Consider the following 6,007-nt stretch of genomic DNA (forward strand, 5'->3'; position numbering starts at 1 on the left):
ACCCATACAAGTGCACTTGCGAGGAACCCACTACGCTGTAAATCATTGCAATTTTACTGAGACCGAAATAAAGTTTATTCATCCATCCATCCATCCATCCATCCATCCATCCATCCATCCATCCATCCATCCATCCATCCATCCATCCATCCATCCATCCATCCATCCATCCATCCATCCCGAGGAAATGAATCATGCGCTTATGTGCTTCCTTGGCAACCAATACAAGTCAACTTGCGAGGAACCCACTATGCTCTAAGTCATTGTAATTTTACTGAGACCCCGAGGAAATGGATCATGCGCTTATGGGCTTCCTTGGCAACCAATACAAGTGCACTTGCGAGGAACCCACTACGCTATAAATCATTGTAATCTTTTAGAAGTAGGGCAGCAGGCACTTTGCCATTTTTCGTCATTCTACGGAGAGCCGTGGTACCTGCTAAACGCATGTATGGCATTATGCGCACTTTGTTGATGCTGTGCCTGATGACGACGAAGAATTATGGCAGAGCCCTTTGTAATGGGTTGGAAGCATTCAACAACCTACTCGTTGCGCAATTCGCATTGTGTGACGCCTGGTTACAGAATTCGCGTTGTGCGACGCTTGGTGTTTATTTTACTCTTCGACCACGCCAGCGCCTCCTCTATTTTTCTGTGCCTGGGCGAAGGAGCGGAGCGCAATCGGAACCGACCGTCGGCGTTAGTGCGGCTTTTAGCCGCCGGGCGCCGCCACCGTAGTAGACCAGCCGTCGCGTCGTCGCTCGCGGAAACGAATGCCGTGGCTGCATTCGAAGCTGCTATATGGTTCAGTTTTCGGCTGTATTCGCGTTGTTTAAAGTATAATGAAAACTTGTAAACTGGAATCATGAAGCACTTGTCGTTCTGGGCAACCAGCCCATTTCGAAGGCATATGTTTTTCGCGGCTATTTGATCGAGACGCTCGCGCGTCGTCTGCTAGCCCGATTCCAGAGAGCGCATGCCAGTGATTAGCGGAAAATTGTTTTGTCACCGTTACGTTCGCTTGACTGAGAGTCGGTTATTGACTGTCTGAAAGTCGATTTTCGAAAGCAGCATTTGCCAAGGGCTAATACGGAAATCTTGGGCGCTTAAAGTTCCCCGATGCGTGCTACCGTCTACTAGTCTAGTGTAGCACACTATACGCAAGCCATGAGTTCATGCGCTAAATAGCATGAAATGTCACTAAGCTGCTTCCAGTGACAATGTACATTGTCGGTTGTTTCGCCGGTAGCGCATGTAGTGTCCATGGGCTCCGATTATCCAGCTTCGGGACCTAATTTCAGCGCTGCATGCACATGGCGGCGATCGCGAGGCAGCGTTGCTACTGGTACTACATGCATTCGTTGACTGTTCGGACGCAACACGGTCACGTTTAGAGATACTTGCCATGCTTGATTCAGTTGTTACCTTGGGCTGCAAACGTGAAGGGTAGTCTGCAAAGAGTGACGCTACTGCCTCCTTCTTAAGCCGCCGCTTCCTATATTCTATGAAATCTTCGCGTCGTAAACGACGGCTGCATATTCTAGTGTAGTTTGAAGATGTATTAGGAGACCAATTATCCCGCCTAATTACTGCAAGCCACGTCTACCGAACACCAGCGGCAGCTGGAATTTCATGGAACGACAGCCGAACAGTGTATTAAGGCGAAAGCCTTAGATGCCTCATCAAACACGGAAATTGACCGTCGGCGGCGTCAGCACGAGTGATGCAAAAAATAATTACGTTATGACGTCATCATTTGACGTCACTGATCATAAAATTTTGTGACATCGTCGTGACGTCACATAACGTGACGTCGTCATATTACATCTTCGCTTGGTCAAAATGGGCCGATCACGGAGGCAGTGCATGCCTCCGCTAATGTGCAGAAAGCTTGCACTGCCTCCGATCCTTGAGGCTGTAAGAAAACCACGTTAGGCGCAGAAATATCTCGGAGGGAGGCAGTAAATGTTCAATACGTTGACTAGAAGAAAAGAACAAGGTGGCTTTCGCCTTTCAGTCGTCTTAGATGAATGTATAAGGGACCCTATGAGATTTTTTTTCTTTATCAATAAAGGGAAATAAAAAAAGACAATCGTGATTTCTTTCAGTTCTATTTGGAGATTGGAACACAACACTATGACATACTAAGGCATTGGGGCGGTTGCAACAGACTGCAATAGAAAATAAAACGCGAATACTATCAAACTCGAGTGCAAGTATCGAACCGGCAGCACGGCCTGACAGTCTGCCTGCGGAATACTTACAGCGGGCATGGAAAGACACGCGAACATGTGGCATCTGCATTCTTTGCTGTTTCGCATCTATTTTCAAGTGGTTATTGCCTCGATGATTGATGAGAACACGACGTCATCAATGGTACAATAAAAGACCATCTAGCATCTTTTTATTGCCACCACGGTTAGAGCGTGATGAAAACAGCGCGCCGCTATGTTCGCGTTTCTTTCCATCCCCCTGTACCTGTGAAAGCCTGCAAGAAGCGCAAATGCAATTAAACTCGGATGCATACACGAATTCGCGCGCTTCGTGATACGCGCGGCCGTTGAGCGCCAGCTTCCCGTAGTCTACTTGCACAGCGCCACCACGCGGCAGCGGCGAGCGGACGCGGAGCGCGCGCTCGACGGCCCGAGGAGAGCGTTCGCCCAGGCACTGAAAAATAGAGGAGGCGCTGACCACGCTATATTGCATATGCTAATGTGGTTCCTTCCCGACATGAAGCCTGTATAGCACCTTTTTGCAAAGCAGTTTCAAGCACCGGCATGGCTCAGAGGTTGAATACTGGGCTCCCACGCAGAGGGCCCCGGTTCGAACCTCATTCCATCCTGGAATTTTTTTCTTATTTCGTTTTTTTTTTCTTATTTCGAGCGATACTGGTTACGGACACTGGCGGCGGCGGCGGCGGCGGACAACTACGGCGCCAAAAACGGCCGGTGAAATGATCTCATAACAGCTTTCGCTGTAAAATCATTGTAATCTTTTAGAAGTAGGGCAGCAGGCGCTGTGCCATTTTTCGTCATTCTACGGAGAGCCGTGGTACCTGCTAAACGCATGTATGGCATTATGCGCACTTTGTTGATGCTGTGCCTGATGACGACGAAGAATTATGGCAGAGCCCTTTGTAATGGGTTGGAAGCATTCAACAACCTACTCGTTGCGCAATTCGCATTGTGTGACGCCTGGTTACAGAATTCGCGTTGTGCGACGCTTGGTGTTTATTTTACTCTTCGACCACGCTATATTGCATATGCTAATGTGGTTCCTTCCCGACATGAAGCCTGTATAGCACCTTTTTGCAAAGCAGTTTCAAGCACCGGCATGGCTCAGAGGTTGAATACGCAGAGGGCCCAGGTTCGAACCTCATTCCATCCTGGAATTTTTTTCTTATTTCGTTTTTTTTTTCTTATTTCGAGCGATACTGGTTACGGACACCGGCGGCGCGGCGGCGGCGGCGGCGGACAACTACGGCGCCAAAAACGGCCGGTGAAATGATCTCATAACAGCTTTCGCTGTAAAATGTTGGGTCCGAGTGAGAATCGAGCCCAGGCTGTCTGCGTTGCAAGCAGGTGCTCTACCACACAGCAACGCCTGTTTTTTTTTGTTTTTTTTTTATTAGAGAGAAGGAAACCGTTGCACTTACAGTGATATTATAAAAAGATGGCTGATCCCTCTGTCATAGGAATCGGTATAACACGAAAGTGAAACGTGTCGTCACAGAAATAGTTCATTGTTTATATAGTGTATTGGTATATGAGAGCTTGGAGCAGCACATTGGATGCTCCTGATATACTTATGCCTGCTTTTTTTTAAATGTCGTTGCTGTACAGGGACTCTACGTGGTGCCAGCGAGATGTGTGTGTGCAAGCGTGGTTGTCACTCGACAGTGATTGATTCGCCAGCTGTGCGCTCGCCCACATAAATAGCGAGCTTGCAAACAGTGTCGCGTTTGTCACCTCGCTTCGTTTTAATTTCTCCTCAGCGCTGCCACTAATATTAGATATTAACTTTTCAAACTGAATAGAACGCGAATCAAATAGTGCCAGAATCGAACAGACTTCTTTTAACACGAAAGTGTTTTATGCCGGGGTCCACCAAGTACATCCGTCACGGATATGACGTTGATAAAATGGACACCAACGGGTGAGAAAGAAAAAAACCAAGAAAAATATACCCCGCTGGGAATCGAACCCACGACGTTGCGGCCGCGACGGCAAGCGCCCGACGCGCTACCGAGTAAGCTAACTCGGGAGATGCTGGACACGGCGCGAACGCGCCTTATATCTTTCGCACATTCTCTTTCGCGGCGGGCGGAGCGGGGCGGTGCCGCCGTCTGTGAGGTGTGAAAAGAAGTAATGCTTCACGATCGACACTTACTAGCGCTCCCTCCGAGATTGCACGTGATATCGGAGGTCACGGTTAAAGCGTCTCGATACCAGAGAGGTAGACTGGCCGCGCTGCCGTCGCCGAGGCACGCTTGACGCAGTTACGTTCTTTGCCTTTGGCTTCGTGTTGGCGTGCGTCGGCTCAACGGAGTAGCTTCCACGTGCACCAACGGGATTTCTCCGCGGCCGACTGCTTCAATTGCGAGAGCACCGACTAACAAAACTGCTGCAATATGCGTTGCAGAAAGGACGCGATTTCGACGGGCGAATGTCGTGCCTTGGTGAGCGAGAGCAGCGCCTGCGAGACAGAGGCCAGCGGGACGCACGCGTTTGCGGCTCAGGCTACGAACCTCTACCTCCCGTATTGCTGAAGCGCAGTGTGTGTTATGTATGCCTGAGCACAGGCGTCGTCTACCCGTTACTAGAAAGCGCACACCGTGCCGTTTCTCTCCTTAATTGACGACGCTTTGAAGAAGCGCATACCGGGTACCAGTGTTGATTATGAGCTTGTTGATATCATCTTTACGCGGGATTCACGATTCGCTGTGTCCAAATATCACATCGTCAGCTACCACAACGGTTTAATAATGATCATGGGCGTTAGTCGTCGCGATAGAGACATGCTGTCAACATGGGTGCATCCACGTCAAACGGTGCTATAGCTGTCAAACACGAATAGACATTGTACAAGCTCTCATATATCACTACACAATAAGCACTACTTCTGTGAAGACACGTTTAACTTTCGTGTTATACCGATTCCTATGATGGAGGGATCAGCCATGTTTTTTTGAATATTGAACAGCCGCTTTCACAGCTGCAACAATGTTCGCATTCTATGATCCCGTTATACATGCATGTGTTAGCGTTTAAAAAAGCACAAATGGAGCATCTGGATGGCAGAAGCGGTTTCTTTGCATGCAAGCGGGGATCGAATCGGATGGGAAAAATTGTTCGATTTGCTATTCAATATATTATAATATATCGCACACCTTTCCTGTTCTGAATGTTTCTGCAGGTCGCCCTGGGGAGACTGCAAGCAGAAAACAGGCTGCAGATTACAACAGCTTTTTAGAGGCGAAGCACCTTAAGGCCGAGGCTTGTCCGTACGTTTGGCGTCCGTGCGCGCGGCACAGCGCTGTGTAAAATCGAAACATCAGGTTTAACAATAGAGTAATATCACTAATAATTGTAACGAAACAATATAAAATACCTACAAGCACAAACCCTTTATACTAGTAGGCGACTTCAACGTACACATTATAGACCTTAGGACCTAGCTTTGTCGTCGACTCTCACTGTCCGCTGTAACGGTATACAGAAAACCGTTGCTATAGTCGAAACATATGTGTGTATGTGAATAAAAAAAGGTTTAATAGACGAACATCAATCATAATTGCGACAGAACAGTATAAAACACTTACAAGCACAAACCCTTTATACGAGTCGGCGACTTCAGCATAGACATTAGGACCGAGCTTTTTGGTCGACTCTTTAGGTCACTTTATTTCACTTTATGACACTTTATGTCACCCAATTTACATTATATGGGACAACGCTCGGGTAACGTACGGTTACTCACCCATACGATACCCAGAGCTTCGCCCACT

This window comes from Rhipicephalus sanguineus, chromosome 5 (genome assembly GCF_013339695.2).
Source record: "Rhipicephalus sanguineus isolate Rsan-2018 chromosome 5, BIME_Rsan_1.4, whole genome shotgun sequence".
Taxonomy (NCBI): domain Eukaryota; kingdom Metazoa; phylum Arthropoda; class Arachnida; order Ixodida; family Ixodidae; genus Rhipicephalus; species Rhipicephalus sanguineus.